Genomic DNA, 19,148 nt, shown 5'->3' on the forward strand with positions numbered 1-19,148 from the left:
GTGACCGATTTTGAAACTAAAATCGTGAAAAAAGACGTCACTGTAAACATGACGTCGACAGGCCGCCACACGCTGTCATTCGCTGGAGTCACGGCGGCCACGACGTCAAGGGCACACTTCCGGTAGCCGTGAAAATCGTCCGCTCGTGCCGCCGCGCGACCCTCTCGGGCAAGCACGAGCCAGGGCATTGCCTTCGCGCATATGGTTTCAATTTCCTCTGCCGCCTCCTTCTGCCGGGAGTTCCGGAGACACTCGCAGTGGCTCACCAAGTCGCTACCGTCGTTGCCGGCGTTCAGCCGGTACGGCGTGAACGCATAGAGCTCGATGCCCATCGCGGCCGAAAGAGCGAGCAGTCGCGCCTCGAGGTCCGGGTTCATTACTGCTAACTACAACAGACGTTGTACAAGCAAAGAAACCCGACGTGCGCCGCAATCACGCCGCCGACGCTGCTCCTGGGGTGCTAGGAGTGACAACCGGAAGTTGCAAAAGGAACGTCAGCGGATGATGTATTCATGGGCGGGGCCCAGTCCCAGAGTTGTTTTCTTTATTTTTGTCTGGTGCCCTGCGTGTACGAGTTGAGGGGGGAGAGGAGGAGCGTAATTTTTAATCGCCTATATCTTCATTGTTATTGATGCTAGCTTAAAATTCTTGCGTCGGGGTGATGAGTGATGAAATGCCCATCTCTCGTCTGCTTTACGTAATCTCAATTAATTTACTGCATATTCCCTTTAAGGCACCTCAAAAACTTCAAATTGACGTTTGACCCGTCCACTGACACTTGTAAAATCTTCGTTTGTTTAATGCCTTCTGTGGCTTTCCTAAAAGCAACAGCCGAATCTTCTGCCCAGGTGTGCCCCAAGAAACACGAAGTTAGGTAGCGCGTTTTCACAGTGGCATCAGTTTGGTCCCAGTACCTGATCAGTACATCCATCTGTTGTTTCTGCGTGACTTTGTTCAGCGACTCATCAAACGCAACCACCAGATAAGGAACGCTAGACAGGCTTGACAGCAACTTCTCTTGAAAGTATGGACCCATACCATGATAAATGGTGTATCCCCATTTGTCTTTCCCAAGTTGCATTTTGGTGGCAACCTGACAAGTGGGGAACACCAAAGGAAAGAGCGAGGCAGAGGCTGCCGCTGACCGAAAAGATCCATGGGTCATTATAGTGTTCAAGCACCACATTATCTCGGCCTTTGTAACTTCATTCTTCACTTGAAAGCTACGCACTGACGTCTTCAGAGAAGGGCTAAGTGCTTCTGTGGCGGTAGTTGGAAGCAAGACCTATGGAACTACAGACCTGCACACTTCGCACTGCTCCAGCGCGCACCTTCTAGTTCATGCCTTATGCCGCTAGGGAAGGGCAGCTACGGGCTGCGTGGCGCTACAAATAACCTGTTGAGTAAGGTGGCGACGGTTATATTGTCACGGGTGGTACAGCTCGGTTGGAGTAGGTGACTGCAGCGGACGTCAGTAGCAGTCCCAAAAGCGGAGCATTCGCAGCCAGACACTTCGGCTTCTTTTTTTAAGGCCAGCTCGCGCGCGCATTCCGCGCTCTCGTGGTTCTAGTAAAACGACGACGATGAATTGGCGGTGTCATTACTCCCCGGCAAAAAGAAGCATCGTCCCGATGCTGGGAGTGAGTGGAGAGGTCGGAAGGACTGAACGGGGTTAGTGGGCGAGGCTACCGATCGTGATAAGGCTTCAGGCGGACCACGTGAACCACTTCAGGGCACGGGGACCGTCGGGACTTCTGAAATCCATCGGGAATGACCTCGTAGTTGAGGTCGCCCAATGACCTGACCACACGGTATGGTCCGAAGTATCGATGGAGGAGTTTTTCGCTCAGTCCTCGTCGCCGAATGGGGAACCACACCCACACACGGTCGCCAGGCGCATAATGGACGTCGTGACGGCGCCGATTGTAGCGATCGGCATCTCGAAGTTGTTGGTCCTGAATTCGAACTTTGGCCAGTTGGCGAGCAGCTTCGGCGCGTTCCAGGAACGTGTAGGTATCAGTGTGAAGGCTAGAGTCGTCCAGATGTGGTAACATTGCGTCGAGCATCGTCGTCACTGCACGGCCGTAGACGAGTTGGAATGGAGACATCTGCGTTGTTTCTTGCATGGCCGTATTGTAGGCGAAGGTGACATAAGGAAGCACTTCGTCCCACGTTTTGTGTTCAATATCGACGTACATGGAAATCATGTCAGAAAGGGTTCGGTTCAGTCTTTCAGTCAACCCGTTCGTTTGAGGGTGGTACGACGTTGTTCGGCGGTGGTCGGTATGACTGTAAACCAAGATCTCCTGCAGCAGCTCAGCCATGAACGCAGGGCCTCTGTCAGTGATCAGCACTTCAGGTGCCCCATGGCGGAGTACGATCTGATGCACGAAGAACTTAGCGACTTCTAAAGCGGTGCCGCTGGGTAGAGCTGACGTTTCTGCATAGCGGGTAAGGTAGTCCGTCGCGACAATTATCCATTTGTTGCCAGAGTTCGAACGTGGGAACGGACCCAGCATGCCCATTCCTATTCGTTGGAAGGGCCTTGTGGGTGGTCTAATGGGCATCAAGAACCCAGCTTGTTTGGTTGACGGTACCTTGCGACGCTGACAGGCTCGGCACGTTCTGACGTAGTGAGTGACATCAGCACGGAGACGAGGCCAGTAGTAATTCTCTTGGATTCGGGCTAGCGTACGAACTATGCCCAAATGTCCAGAAGTGGGTTCGTCATGGGAGGCTTGGAGGATTTCATTGCGCAGGCTAGGCGGTACGACGATTAGGTATTGCGTATTGTTTGGAGCGAAATTTTTCTTGACCAGAAGACCATTGCGGATGCATAAAGATGGCAACACGCGCCTGAAAGCGCGTGGGGCGGTCGTGTTGCTGCCGTTGAGAAATTCCATTACGTCTCGAAGTTCGAGGTCGGCGCATTGTTGGTCAGCGAGGCAGGAGGCGCTGAGAGCAGTCAGTAAGATGTCGTCATCATTACAGGCGTCGGTAGAAGGATCTACTGGGGCGCGGGACAGACAATCGGCGTCAGAGTGCTTGCGCCCGGATTTGTACACGACAGTCATGTCGTATTCCTGGAGCCGCAGACTCCATCGGACGAGGCGAGCGGACGGGTCTTTAAGGCTTGCGAGCCAGCATAAGGCATGATGATTGGTCACCACCTTAAAATTTTTGCCGTAAAGGTACGGTCGGAATTTCGAAGTGGCCCATACAATGGCAAGGCATTCTTTCTCGGTAGCGGAATAGTTTGATTCGGCTGGTGACAAACATCGACTTGCGTAAGCGATGACCCGTTCTTGACCTGCTTGGATCTGGACCAGGACAGCACCTAAGCCGATGTTGCTGGCATCAGTATGGAGCTCCGTGTCGGCGTTTACGTCGAAGTGAGCCAGAACGGGAGGCGCCTGCAGGAAACTTTGAAGGCTGCGGAATGCATTTTCTTGCGCTGCTTCCCATGTGAAAGGTGTGTCCGACCTTGTTAGGCGCATCAGCGGCTCGGCAATGCGAGCAAAATCTTTCACGAAGCGACGGTAATACGCGCACAATCCAAGAAAACGGCGGACAGCTTTCAGGTCTTGCGGCGGCGGAAAATGTGCAATAGCTGTTGTTTTTTCAGGATCAGGCTGAACACCGGCTTGATTCACAACGTGCCCTAAGAACTTCAGCTCTGTATACGCAAAGTGGCATTTCTCATTTTTGAGCGTGAGTCCAGAAGACCTTATTGCTTGTAGGACCAATTCGAGGCGGTGAAGATGCTCCTGGAAAGTCGGGGCGAAGACGACAACATCGTCAAGATAGACGAGACACGTCTGCCATTTTAAATCGGCAAGGACGGTATCCATGAGGCATTGGAAAGTTGCCGGTGCAGAGCACAGTCCAAAGGGCATGGCCGTAAATTCATACAGGCCATCTGGAGTAATAAGAGCTGTTTTTTCACGGTCCCGCTCATCGACCTCAATTTGCCAGTAACCTGACTTGAGGTCCATCGAAGAAAAGTATTTAGCGCTACAAAGGCGATCCAGAGTGTCGTCGATCCGGGGGAGAGGATAGACATCCTTTTTGGTGATTTTGTTTAAGCGACGGTAGTCTACACAGAACCGCAATGTTCCGTCTTTCTTCTTCACAAGGACGACTGGCGCTGCCCAGGGACTCCGGGAAGGACGAATTACGTCGTCGCAGAGCATTTCCTTGACTTGGCGGCCAATAGCGTCGCGTTCAGCGGGAGACACTCGGTAGGGGGACTGTCGGAGAGGGTGCACGTTATCGTCAGTAATAATGCGATGCTTCGCTAGGTGAGTTCGTCCAACACGCGATGATACCGAGAAGATGTCGCCGTAGCGCAGAAGAAGATCTTTAACTTGTTGTTGCTGCGTCGGGAAGAGTGCTGGATTGACGTCGAACGTGAAACCAGTGACTGGGCTCTGCTCTTGCGACAACGACATTGTGGAAATACTGGGTGTGCTGCTGACATGGGCGATGGCATCAACGTGAGCCACAACGGTTCCCACGTTCAGATGTTGGTGTGCACCACCGAAATTGGTTATCAGCACTTCTGTTTCTCCGTCGACGAGATTAACGACTCCTCTGGCGACAGCAAGGCTCCTGGCAAAAAGCAAGATCTGGTTGCCTTCCGCGACGCCTTCGAAATTCCGCACAGTCTTGGCGCCGACAGAAACCATAATACTCGAACGAGGTGGGATGGTGACGTGGTCATCCAGGATGCAAAGTGCGGTCGGATGGTGTGGATCTCTGTGTATTGCGTTCTCTGTGGAGAAACACACGGCCTTTGACTGGAGGTCGATGACCGCTCCATTCTCGGTCAAGAAATCCATCCCGAGAATGACGTCACGTGAACAATGTTCGAGTATAACGAACGTTGCCAGGTAGGTTGCGCCTTGAACTGCTACTCTTGATGTGCAAGTCCCGGTCGGTGTAACTAAGTGACCCCCGGCTGTACGAATCTGTGGGCCCATCCACGGAGTGGTGACCTTTTTCAAAGTGGCGGCGAAATTTCCACTGAGGATAGAGTAATCCGCCCCTGTGTCGACGAGTGCAGTGACGTCAGTTCCGTCGAGTGAAATGCTCAGGTTTGCTGTCGTAGACGGCGTGTGAGCGGTACGGCGCGGTGTTCGGTCACGGCTGCGGTGCGGCGCGGGTTCATTTCGATACGTCAGGTGGCATTCCCGTTGAGTCGGCGTTTCACGGTGTTGGACGGCATTCGGTCGTGGCATCGGGTGGCCACCTAGTTGCGGCGTAGGAGGGTCTGTTACATTTCGTCGGTGAGCAACCTCCCCCTCAAAGGTTGCTGCTTTTAGTTTTCCTGGCGGGGGCTTGGCGACCTTCCCCGAGGAAAGTCACCGTAAGACCGACGACGTGGGGATGGCGACCTGCGGGTCCCACCGGCAGATTCGGCCAGATAATCGTTGATTTCTCTGGGTCGCTGCCCAGGCTGCGGACGTGGTGCATCTGCAGGGAACCCCGGCAGGCCCATCTGACGATACCTGCAGTTGCGGTACAGGTGGCCCGGCTCACCGCAGTGATAGCAGAGAGGACGGTAGTTGGGAGTGCGCCAGATGTCACTTTTACGGGGATACGATGGAGCAGGACGAGCAGGTGGTGGCGGCCGAAAAGAGGCCGGGGTTTCCTGAAGACGAGTCGGCGGCGGTTGTGCGCGACGAGCAACAGCGGCGTATGTCATTTGTGGTGGGGCTGTGGACGGCTGAAAGGGAGCTGGTGTTGTAAGCGCCTGTTGCACCTCTTCCCGAATAACCTCGGATAGAGCAGTAACCGTTGGCGCAGGCGGCGTAGCCGGGAACAGCTTCTGGAGCTCCTCGCGAACGATAGCTCGTACGGTTTCGCGAAGCATGTGGGTGTTACTTATGTCCGTGGTTGCCGCAGTCATGGCCAAAGGTTGACGCTCGTATTGCCGCAACCGCATATCGAGTGTCTTTTCCATGGTGGTTGCCTCCGACAGAAACTCTGCGACCGTGCTCGGTGGATTGCGAACCAGTCCGGCAAAGATTTGCTCCTTGACACCTCGCATAAGGTACCGGAGTTTCTTCTGCTCTGTCATGTCCGGGTCAGCTCGACGAAATAACTTTGCCATCTCTTCGAAGTATACCAGTATGTTTTCATTTGGTAGCTGGGTTCGGGACTGAAGGAGCAGATCGGCCCGTTCTCTTCGAATCACCGTGGTGAAATCCTTCAGGAACTGGTCTTTAAATACGTTCCACGTCGTTATGGACGACTCCCGGTTCTCGAACCACGTACGAGCTGCGCCCTCCAGCGAAAAGAACACGTGTTGAAGCTTGGAGTCTTCCGCCCATCTGTTGTACCGGGCCACGCGTTCAAATTTCTCCAGCCAGTCTTCCGGGTCTTCGCCTGGAGAACCTTGGAAGATCGGTGGCTCCCGAGGCTGCTGCAGCACAACAGAAGGTGAACTAATCGTCGTCTGCATGCCTATTTCGGGCTGGACGGTCGTCGACGATGGCGCTGAACGAACCGCTTGGGTTGAGCGAGACTCTAGAAGCCCAAACTCGGGTTGAAGGCCTTGGAGCCGGCGGCTGCCGTGGTGTACAGGCGTCACCTCGATGGCAGATGACCCTCGAGCACTTGAATCCCTGCTTGCTGGGGGAGTCCGAGACATGGAATGCGTTACCCAGCGCCCTCCACCAGATGTCACGGGTGGTACAGCTCGGTTGGAGTAGGTGACTGCAGCGGACGTCAGTAGCAGTCCCAAAAGCGGAGCATTCGCAGCCAGACACTTCGGCTTCTTTTTTTAAGGCCAGCTCGCGCGCGCATTCCGCGCTCTCGTGGTTCTAGTAAAACGACGACGATGAATTGGCGGTGTCAATATTACTTCAAGGATATAATAGTTTCGTCATTTGTCTTCGTTTTGAGTATTCATCATTCGTCCATTGCCTTAGTAAAGATGCCAGAAAGTCTCATGCATGCATGCGCGCAAACAGAATATTCACCGCTAGGATTAAAAGAAATGTCATATTTGCATCGTTCATTAAGAGGTTTCAAAATAATAAGACAGGACAAAGTCACAGGGAGGCAGTGAGAGAAGAGAAATTATTTGATAAAAGCAGACGATGATGATGATCATGACAAACAGGTCAACCGAGCGTCCTCAACGGCCAAAAAGTTAACGAAAGTTGGCTCACGCAGTCCCATAGGACCCTGCCAAATATGCAAGTCTCTAGTTCAGTAGGTCTTGGTTGGAAGCATCGCTGCAGCACTACGACCACTATCGCTACCTCCGAACGAAATGCCTGCTGCTGCCGCGGAAGGCGAGCCCGCATTTGTCGCAGTCTCGAAAAATGAGACTACTCGGGTCTGGGAAACGTTTTGGAGAGATTTCATAGCACCTTGACGTTTCTTACCCTCATCATGACTAGTAATCACCCATGTTGCTCAGAGAGAACTTCTGGCAGCACACGGTACAGCGAGCACTATTTGGGTCATTTGGCACGGGTCTAATCCAACTTGCATTTGCGGAGATTTCCGGGTTTGTCCTGCCGAGGTTGAAGGAGCATTTCTTCAACAGTGACATCCACAAATATCTTCAGTTCAGGAGCCCAACACAAAGAAAATTTCAACCCGAAGACCGAAGACGGTAGACAGGTAGAGAGAATGCAGCGTGCGCATTACCAGTTGCGATCACGGGGAGACGCGAAAACTAACGGACGAATGGACTGCTATTTGCGCTATACACGAGCCTCTGAAAGGACAGATGAACAACGGCTGTACAGTTCTGGGCAGTTATGTGTTCTGAGTGGTAGCGTGCGCCACCTTGTATCAGTGATACGTACCTGCAAGCGCATCATGAATCTCGGAGGCCAATGCGAACGAGCCGCCACCGCCACCCTTCACTGTACTCACATCTCCGCCTCGCCATGCCAGCATAGGCTATTTTCCCTGACTCTGCAATCTTTTTAGTAATATCCCTGACAATTCCCCGACTTTTGCCGGCGTCTTAAAGATCCCTGACAATTTCCGGTTTTCCCAAAATTGCAAAAACCCTTTTCTTGGGTGCAGAGAAAACAGCCCCTACACCGTATTTTTCCCACATTTTAAGATTATGTGACAGACAGTATACATAAGGGAGAATGGCAAACTTCTTTCTTTCCTTCTCTTTTTCTGGACTAGGCACCAGAGCTGAACTCTTAAGCTTTTTGGCTGTCTTAGTACAGCCAAATAATACAATATCATCCAGGTACGTATCCAGCTAGCTTGAGTCTTTAAATTTGCTCGTTGAAGCTTTTGGTTGTCATAGGGTCATTCCACGGCAAACGTCCCAGACGTTGCGCCCGACCGTGAGGTGAGGGCGCAACGTCTGAGGGCGCAAAGACTTCATTTGTCAGGACAACAAAGCCGCCTTCTTTGTCAGCTTCCAATACCGCGTAGTCGGACGCTTTCATGAACTCAGCAATCCTTTTGAGCGGTGGCCGCCTGGTTGACACCAACCCTAATGACTTTTGGAGGCACTCAAATCCTTCTCCAATGACACGATCCTTATCCTTGTCCTTGACGAGGTGTCCTACTTTTCGTACCATACGAAGTCTTTAAGAAGAAAGCTACTGAAGCTATCAACAAAGGTTTCGACCTGTCGACTTTCACCTGGTTAAACAGAAGCGTGCCGCACTAAAACTCGTTGCTCGGATGAGGGAATACGTGGCAGAGAGCAGTGAGCAACTACCTGCGACGCCATTTAGACAGAATTAAAAGCAGAGACCCGTTTCGTGTTCGAAGCTCAAGAGAAATGGTGCAGTTCCTCGAAGATGGCAAGTTCACAGCCAACAGTGGATTTTCCATAGACATAGAAGATCTTTTTTACTCTGTTCCTCATGAAGGGTTGTTTACGGCTGTTCGTGAGCATTTGGAAAGCTATGGCGAATTAAAATTTCAGAATGAAGCAGGCATTACAATAGGCAATTTTTTAGACCCGTTACTTATCTATTTAAATTCTACTGCTGTGTCATTCGATGAAGAAATTTTCGTCCAAAAGCAAGGCATATGTATAGAGTCTTCAGTAGCGCCCGTCTTGTGCGAAATGTTTCTAGCCTCATTCAACCAGAAACTTGAGGGCAGCTTGTGTAACAAGGCAGTCTCTCGTATCTTTAGATACGTGGACGACTGCCTAGTGCTTATCAATGTACCGGCAGGGTGTGACCCAGAGTCTGTAATCACGAAAATTTTGAATGATTTTATTTCTATGTCGACAGGTCTAAAATTTATGCATGAAAGAGCACACAGCAATTGTCTTCAGTTTCTTGATCTGCAAATTTCCTTCGCGTACAAGCACGTATGTTGGATGTATCAACCACGATCAAAAAAGTCACTTTTGGCTTACGATAGTTCCCATTCCAAGCTAGTTACACGTGGCATATTGTCCCTCTGCTTAAAATCAGCCCTAGACAAATCTTGCCCGCATAAGATAGGTGAAAGTTTCCAGTGCCAGAGTGGAAGAACTCTTGTCAGCAGGCTATCCAGCACACTTGATTACCAGCGTGTCTGAAGGCCTTCTTCAAAAACTGAAGAATCCAGGTGACAAACGAGAGTTTCAAAAGAAACCTTTGCAGGTCATACCCTACCTACATGGTTTTTCGCACAATTTGAAAAAAAGTTGCTTCCAGACACGGGGTGCAGCTGGTTTTTTCACCTCCCTGCAAGCTGGCAAAACTTTGCCCTATGGTTTCCAGTAAGCGAGTTAAGAAGTCCTGTCTCATCAAACATCAAAAAAAGTTCACAGAGTGTACTGCCAATGTGGTGTACGAAATCCCTTTGACGTGAGGCAGAGTTTACGTGGGACAAACAGGAAAATGTTTTAATGAGCGCGCCCGAAAGCACAATGTGACTTTGAATAGCAAGACGGGAGGTAACCTTCCTATACACTGCAGCCAATGTAAAGATTGCCGTCCCAAGTTCCACGAAACAAGGTTCCTAGCCAAGGCACCGGACAAGACTGAAAGAGAAGTCATTGAGGCCTTTTACATTGACCAAAGACACGTGCGTTAGCACGCCTTCTATTCTTTCTAGAAAGGAACTATCCTTTTTAGATGGTTTCGCCTAGGTTCTTTTCTTGTTTTTTTAGCAGCATTCTCTTACTCTGCATTCCCCTATGTTGTTCCGTTTTTACTGTTTTTTATGCGCCTTTTACACACCACTTTATGTGCCCTTTTAAGTTTCTTCTTTTACATATGCCTCGTGTTGTTCCCTACGTTTTCTCTGCTCATGTTTTTGCACTTCATATCAACCGTTATCACTCTTTGGTCACCTGTTGTTACATTCAGCTTTTCGGTCTCATGGTGAGCTTTGTTACGCCTTGTTTTTGTTTGTTTACCGCTGTTTGAAGTTGTTTGCCTCTGTCATTCTTTCGCACACCCTCACCCCAGCAGATATAAAAGAGCGTCTGGCATCCTTTCCTGTCATTAAAGTTAGAAGTTGCGCTTCTTTTTTCTGTCTCCAAGTTTCCTGTGTACGTCCTGTTAGCGCACACTGTTTAATAGAGATGTACCAACTAGCCCGTCAGAAAGTTCTACTACAGTAGAATCTCGTTACAACGAACTTCACGGGACCGGCGAATTTAAATCGTTATTTTGAAATATCGTAGTACTGAAAAACCATTATTTTCATGTCAGTAATGCATCACAAGAACTAAAATTACGTACCTTTGCAGCAGATTTACGTGTTGGTAAGTAAATAATAAACGATAACGCTGGGCACAGTTTAACTACAATTTATTGCTTGAAGAAGTCTGTTATCTTCTTCTGGCGAGTAGACAAGCGCTGCAGGACGAACGCCTCCACATCCTCGACCTTCCTGTGCACGTCATCGGGGACATCTTTGCAGCGCCCGAGGAATGATCGGGTCTTCTCTAGAAAGACTAGGACATCCGAGCCGGAAACAATCTCTTCCTCTTCGTGCGCTGATCCAGTGTCGGCATCGTCTTCGTCGCTACTACATTCTTCTCGCTCACGCACTTGATTCACGATGTCTTCGGTGGTGAGCTCCGCGGATGTAACCGCCGCGCTGTCGCTATCCACATAAGTCGCTGTCCACGGTAGTTGCCCAGCCGCAGACGTTTTCTTGAGGGAGCCAGCTGCGACTCTCGATGTAGTTTTATGATCTTGTCCCGATCTTTGAGCATCGTTGCCATTGTCGACGGTGTAATGTCAAGCTCCCTGCACAAGTCCGCTTGCTTTTTTCCAGCAGCTGCGACAGAATGTCCGCTTTTTCTTTAAGCGAAAACTGGCGTCGCTTCTATTTAACGCGGGGGCCAGGAGAACTCATTGTCAGCAAAGCTAATGCATAACACAATCACAGCGCCGATAACTTTGCAGATCCTAACGTTCGCTGTCGACGTGGTGACACTGCGCTGAATAGGCTTAAGACTACTGCGCAGTATGTGACCACACGCTGGATGGATGATAATGGTCTTACCCTTTGTATCGGGCGGCAGCTTGCGCCGCCTAGCCTATATTCATTCAACGCGACACTCGCGTGATGGCGATAACGCTGGGGCTGTATCCGTTGCAACGAGTTCCCCAGTGCATAACTGATGCTTCGGATGATGATGTCGGGCGTCAGATTCAGGGATTTGGTACGGAACTTCGTAATAACGAAGCGTCTTGCGACGAATGCGAGATTAAATTACATACGTTATTCTGAAATATTCGGTAATTTGAAATTCGTAGTACTGAAAGTTTTTTTACATTGAAAGTATAGGCATTTTGGCGGGATTTAAAAAAATTCGTAAATCTGAAAATTTCGTTAATCTTATGTTCGTAGTAACGAGATTTTACTGTACAACCACACTTTGATGCCACAACAATTGTTCGGCTGTTGCTGAAGTGCTGTAGCCAGCCATCCTCAAGAGAACGACAATGAAGAAACAGCGATTATATTGCAGTTTTTTCATGCCTCACGTGACCTATAAGTACACTTTGCCATCACAGTCATCGTTCGGCCGTTGAAATTGAAACCGAAACAGCACTAGAAACAAATTTCATTCTAAATTGTTTAGCAGTCGTACAAGAATAATGTATAATAATGCCTTATGCATCATTTCAAAGAAGAAAACACGCCCCCAAAAGTTAGGTTTCTATACTTCTTTAAAGAATCTATTAGTTTCACAATGCCATTAGCCTCCTACTTAACATTATGATAAAGAAAAGCCCAGGGGCAGATGGTATCCCAAATGAATTTCTTTACCAACATGCAGAATGGAACACAAAATACCTCTCTTATTTTCCAGTCTTCAGTCAGTAATGGTTTGTTTCCTGCGGCGTAGAAGCTAGCAAAAGTTATCCTGATATTTAAAAGAGGCAGTACACGAGACGTAGCCAATTAGCGTCCCATATCACTCAAAAGTATGTGCTTGAAGTTACTAGAGCACATAATATCAAAACACCTGCAATCTTACCTTCAGAAGCATAATTTATTATCTAGTGTCCAGCACGATTCTCGGAAAAGGTTATTGACAACTTCTCTGCTGATTGAACTAGTACATGACCTTTCCAAAACAATTGATTCATAAGGCCAGACCGATATTTTTTTTTTGATTTCGCCAAAGCATTTGACAAAGTATCACACCGTAAATTATTAACAAAAATTAAGGCAAGATTTAGGAACGAGTCCATCACAAATTGATTCATCTCATATTTATATGGCTATCGCCTCAGGGCTCAGGCACGTCTATGGCTGTTGCCAAGGGAGTGTTCTGGACCACTTGTTATTTCTTATTTTTATTAATGATCTCCCAGAAAACACTGATGTACCAATAAGGCTTTTTGCAGATGACTGCATGATTTATAACCCTATCAAAATACAAAGCGACCAGGCAAACGTAAACTCAAATTTGCAAAAAGTAAAAAAATGTGATGAATGGAAAATTGTCCTAAACCCGAAGAAGACATTCTTAATGACAATAACTAGAAAAAAAAGTACATTGAATTTTTCCAACAGCATAGAAAATGAAGTAATCCAAAAGACAATGCAGCATAAGTGCTTAGGTCTCATATTTACCCCTGATCTTCGTTGGAACTCGCATAGATTTTGTGAGCTCGAAAGGCACTCTGGAGCCTTAGACGAAACATACACTATGCGACCCCTGAAATAAAATGTCTAGGATATAAAACATTGATCAGACCAATCATAGAATATGCGAAGCTTATCTGGGACACATACACGAAAAATAATTGTTCAAAGATTGACAAGGCCCAGCATCTTGCTGCCAGGTTCATATTCAACAAATACCGACATCTTACCTCACCTTCCAATCTCTGCTCGCAAGCTGGTCTTCATAGTTAAGAGTCGTGTACAAAGCTTGATAGGCTAAAATACTTGTACCAAATTATCCATAATCAAATTAATATTGACAGAACACAATTTTTTAAAGTTACTTCTAACGAGACATCACGGCATCGTCACCCTGTTATTCCAGCCCCATCTTTCGAGCTGGTTGTTTCAAGCAACGTTTTTTTCCAAGAGCGATTAATGCATGGAATTCTCTACCCAACACAACTGTACAATGCACGTCTGTTGAAAAATTCACGACAGGCATCAGACACTTTTTTTCCAGCCAATGAGTTTCTTTCATTTGCAAGTGCATCCAGCGTTGTATACCTGCTATGCAATTTTTTAAATTTATTCTGTGCCATCTGCAAATATTTTGTTTCTAACACCAAGTGTTGTTAACAGCCTGCTTTATTATTACAAATACCTGCATTAGGATGTGCTACTTGTTATTCACTTTTACTACTTTTTCCACTCCTCTAAAGCCCCATACAGGGCTGACAGAATCAATAAAAAATAAAAAAAGAAAGGGGAGGCACCCGGAAAATGTGCAAGGTTTTCACCAAGCTCGTTAATAAATATATGTGAAAATACGGAATTCAGTGCTTGCGGTGCTACTGGATCCAGAATAGGATTGTTTCGGTCATCACGCAGAGAGAGACGGGATAATAATTTTACAAAAGTGTCTAGGATTTGAGCGCAGCATGTTAGGTGATGCATTTGAATAAAAGATGCGTTTGGTCTTGATGGCAAGTGATTGAAATGTTTCGTCGATGGCGTGGTATTTTTCACAAGCAGATAAGGTGTTCCAAGTGTTCAGGGTAGTGTTGAAGCAGGGTGATGTCGATCGCTCAGTTATGGTTACGGTGGGAACATGTGCGGCAATGAGATGCATTTTGCTTTTGTTTTCACGTTGAACGTGTCAATAAAAACAGCATTCAAGTTATGCCGCCTGTATGTGCAATTTCTTACTGTTGCAGTAAACACTGTTTGCCTCCAGCACAACCTTGCAGCAGCAATGGCAAAATGGGCAACAAAAAAAAAGTGCACGTAAAGCGCACTCACAAGCGTGCAAACTATGTGGGACCTACTAAAGCCACCCACCTGGCCCCTCCCCCGCACCCTGCAGTACATATTGTTGAGCCACCCTGCTGCGCAAACCCCTGCACCTGAATGGTTCCGTACCCAGCTTTCTAGGATTTTTGCTGTCTGCCGGGAATGTTCTCCTTTTTTGGGAATTGCTGTTTTTTCCCCTTTGCCTTCTCTTGCCTTATTTTGTGTTATGTATTGTTCATTTTTCCCCGCGTTTTCGTTTCTTCTGTTTTGCTTTTCTGCTGCATTGTATCGGACCCAATGTATGTCCTTCCCACTCCCCTCTTTAATGCCTTCGGGCCCTGAGGGTATTTGAATAAATAAATAAAATTTGGTGTTAGTGTCTGTAGTATGACCACAGAGTTTCTCAATAAGGGAAAACATCTACTTGATCCACAGTGTGCTAGAAGAGACTGCCCTACTGCCATCATCCACGCGTTGCTCAGTTTGTCAGCACACAGAATTGGTAACTTCACAAAACAATGAGATACTTCAGGCTGCATAGCCAGAGGCCGAATCCGCAAAACAGTTTGTTTCGGAACCGGGCAGTTTGCTATGTCCTTTTAACACAGACATGGGTGGAGCGAACCTGGTGGGAGAATGAGGGGGAGACCACAGCCAATCGTCGATTGCGTTGCCGAGAGGGCACCACTCATTTCCGAGCTTTCGCGGGAAGCTTGTAGTATTGCAGAACTTTGGTTGCTGTCGTTTTCATGTGATGTGGTGACAGTGTCGGCACGCAGAGGCTATTGTCTGGGTCTGCACAGCTCACTGCGCCAGTGTGAGCTGCCACTTGAGCTCATGGTTTTTGGGGTTTAACGTCCCAAAGCGACTCAGGCTATGAGGGACGCCGTAGTGAAGGGCTCCAGAAATTTAGACCACCTGGGGTTCTTTAACATGCACTGACATTCCACAGTACATGGGACACTAGAATTTCGCCTCCATCAAAATGCGACCGGGGTCAAACCTACGACTTTCAGGTCAGCAGCCGAGCACTATGCATAACCACAGAGCCACCGTGGCGGCTCAGTTGAGTTAAACTCATGGAGCAGTAAAGGTTGAAAGGTAAAGGTAGTTGGACCAGTTGGAGAACATGCAATGCAGAAAAACGGCGCTCGTAAACAGAAGCGGGACAAAGACATGCATGGACTAAATATTAGTACAATTACCATAGATTTCAGACATGGCAGTTACGCGAAACACGCGCACACAAGACAGGGTACGGGTCGAGCGCAAACTTACAACTGATTTGATTCAACGGACACTTTACATATTTGAAGGAAAAAGAATGCACTTTGAACATGCGCAGCGAAAGGGTACAGCATGTGACAATCAGTAGCACACCAAGGCTAGAACTTAATTTGTGCTCGTCCCGTACCGTCTTGTGTGTGTTTCGCACAACTACCATGTCTGAAGTATTGAGCCAACTAGCCCGACAACACGTTCTACTCAGTCATATTTCTTCAGCGGGCCCATCTTTATGTGTTCCTTCATCCTACTTTCAAGTGGACGCCTTGGTCTCAAACAATCGCTTCTACCGTTCGAGCAAGAATACCTCACATTCTACCATACGAGCAAGAAACCTCACATTCTGCCTCAAGAAGGGCTTGACACCTTTTGAAGTAAGTGCAATTTTTGGAGGCGTTAAGGCGTCGCCTGGACATGTCAAGCCGGAGTGCAAGATACTGAGATCCGAGATCTGGCGGCAAGTTCAGCTCTTCCAGGACTAGTTACGAGTAGTTTGTTATGCCCAGTATCCAGGGCTGCTCGCAGATCACATGTTATGTGTGCATAGACGTCTCGCCGCACAGTCCACTGAGAGGTGGTGGAACTACATTAGCCAGCTGTTGAAACAACAGGGAACGAGCAAGGAAGTCCTTCACACCAATCGTGGCCTGACGGTGTTGGGAGAAGTGCAGGTTCCTGAGAAGATTTCCAGTATACTGAAGAAGGGACCTAAATATAGTTATGAAGCTTCAGTACAAGCCCACGAGCTGCTGGCGGTGAATCGAGGAGTGGCGAAAAAAAACAGATGTCGAGAACCAGCAGAGATCCCTTTTAGAAGGCGTGGATACTCTGCTGAGATCGGTTGGCAAGCCTTCTTCCGCAAAAATGCAAAAAGAAATAGCAGCTGTGGTTCATTTCTTCAGGCAGAATGACCTAAAACTGTTGCAGGCCGACAAGGAGAGAGGATTTGTTATGCCCACCGGTTATCTACAATGAGAAGACAGTCCAAGCACTAAGAAAGAACTTCAACCAGGTCAAGAGCAGCATTACAAGGGTCCAGAGTAAGGCGAAGCGATTGTGCAAGGATTTGGGCCTCTCACAATTAGCTGCAGCGGTCAGCGAGTGCAAATCGAGCTCGTTAAAAGTATTCTTTACTGCAGAGACTCATTAACCGGACATACCGTTCCAAACAATTGTTAGTGGAAAGGGCTCTTGGCAGATACAAGTTAGCCAGTTCCTTCTTAAGCATTTGAACCAACTGAGTGTAAACGACCCTTTTGGCACAAAGAGTTCAAAAGATGTCACAGAGTATCTGGGGCACAACCATTCAATAGGGTTCGCGTTTTCTATGGATGTCGAAGACCTTTTCTACTCCATACTACACGTGGAATTGTTCGCAATGGTAATGGCATGTGTGGAAGAAAACGGAGAAGTGTCGTTCCAGAATTCTGCAAGCTAGACGATTTTATGACACTTCTTGAGTTTTACCTTAGCACTACTTTTATTTCCTTTGACAAAGATCATTATCTGCAACGCCGTGGCATATGCATTGGCTCATGTGTAGCGTCTGTCTAAACAACATCTTTTTATCACTGACAACTGCCCTTGAAGGCAGGAAGGTTTTAAAAGTTTTCAGGTATGTGGATGATCTTTTAGTTCTTTTGAGCAACCACCATGCTATGACGATCCAGGATATGGTGAATGAGGTTTTATTTCAGTTCAGGCAACATGGTAAAGGTTTAACTTTTACTCATGGAATGCCTTCGGGGGACTGCCTTCAGTTTTTAGACATCCACATGATCTTTTTGAACGATGGTGCGTGCTGGTCGTACCACCCCAGAGCCCAAAAAGATCTGTTACCTTATAGTTCGAACCACTCAAAAACTGTCAAGGTGGGGATTGCTGCTCTGTGTCTAGAGTCTGCCGTCATGAAATCGTGTCCTCACAGAATGCAGGAAAGTTTTAATGATCAGGTTGGCAGGCTTTTATCTGCCGGGTTCCCTTGTGCGACCGTGGCTGAGACGCTACTGCAAAAGATGAAAGGGAAAACGCGGCAAAGGGCTGAAACCAAAGCAAGACCAGTAGTCATGCCGTACATGCACAAAGTATCACACAACCTGAAGAAGGTGACGGGAAAGTACAACGTGCCAATGGTGTTTACAGCACCGTCCAAACTGGCAAAGCTATGCCCCCGCATCACCAATCAAGGAACAAAGAAAAGCGGTTGTGACAAGAAGCACGCCAGGCCCTTTGCGGGATGCGCCCTTAGAGTTGTCTACGAAATACAACTGACTTGTGGAAAAACATATGTAGGCCGGACTGGATGCTGCTTAAACGATCGTGCACAGAAACATGGGTTATCGCTAACCACGGGGGAGGGATCTAATTTGGCTAAGCATTGCCTGTCCTGCAGTGACTGTCGGCCACGGCTCAATGAGATTACAGTTCTGGGCAAGAGTCGCGATTCAATCGTGGGTGAAGTTATGGAAGCCTATTTCATAAAGAAAAGAGGAGATGCATGTATCAGTGATTCTTCGATTGTACTGTACAATAGCGAGGTAGCCTTCCTCGATAAGACGATGTAAGTTCTGGCCTTAGTGTGCGACAGGTTGTCACATGCTGTACACTTTCGCTGCGCATGATCAGAGTGCATTCTTTTTCCTTCAAATATGTGATGTGTCCGTTGAATAAAATCCGTTGTAAGTTTGCCCTCGTCTTGTACCCTGTCTTGTGTGTGTGTGTGTTTCGTGCAACTACCATGTCTGAAGTATTGAGCCAACTAGCCCGACAACACGTTCTACTTAGTAATATCAGAATATTTACACTGCACCTAATGAAAAGAAAACAGAGAAGCAGGAGACAGCACCCAAAGTTACGCACCATTACAGTTCACGTAGCATCCACGAATCAACCTCGCTGTCTACTAAGGATGGCTAACTGCCACATTCACCACTAAGCCGCCGCGGTGGCACAGTGGTTATAGTGCTCGACTGCTGACCCGAAAGACTCGGGTTCGATCCCGGTTGTGGCGGTCGCATTTCGATGGAGGCGAAATGATAGACATCCGTATACTTTGCGATGTCAGTGTACCAAGTGGCGAGGGCACGAAGTGCTAACCTGCACCTGTGTAGCCAGCACTGCCAGATTCTTCATGACGTTGACGGCCTGACACATTTCTTCCACAACACAGCCGCGTTCAAAGCGAGCGCCGCTGCTAAGAGTGTGAAGGTGGCGGCAGGGTTTCAATGCAGGCAAAACACAAATGCACCCGTGTGCTGTGCGATAAAGATCCCCAGGAGGAAATCAAACAACGTGGAGTAGGGAGTCTAGCTTTGGGAGCAGATGGCAATACACCAATTCAGGGGGTACAGGGTGATATGGGATGGGCGTCGTTCGAGAGCAGAGGAGCTAGTAGTAAGATAGCATTTGAGGAGCGAATGAGAAAAATGGGGGAAAAACAGTGGGTTAGGAAAGTTTTGAGATACCTGTACATAAGGAATGTTGACACGAAAAGGAGA

The 19,148-nt window shown here is 48.0% G+C and overlaps 1 protein-coding gene and 1 pseudogene across 14 annotated transcripts in view; both read right to left on the bottom strand.

The window, feature by feature from the left end:
- The window catches only part of LOC144096750 (putative enoyl-CoA hydratase), a 141,702-nt gene that overhangs the window by 120,522 nt on the left and 2,032 nt on the right, over nucleotides 1–19,148 (bottom strand). The window lies entirely within an intron of this gene.
- On the bottom strand, nucleotides 713–18,804 carry LOC144096888 (uncharacterized; annotated as a pseudogene).

Source organism: Amblyomma americanum, chromosome 7 (genome assembly GCF_052857255.1).
Source record: "Amblyomma americanum isolate KBUSLIRL-KWMA chromosome 7, ASM5285725v1, whole genome shotgun sequence".
Lineage (NCBI taxonomy): Eukaryota > Metazoa > Arthropoda > Arachnida > Ixodida > Ixodidae > Amblyomma > Amblyomma americanum.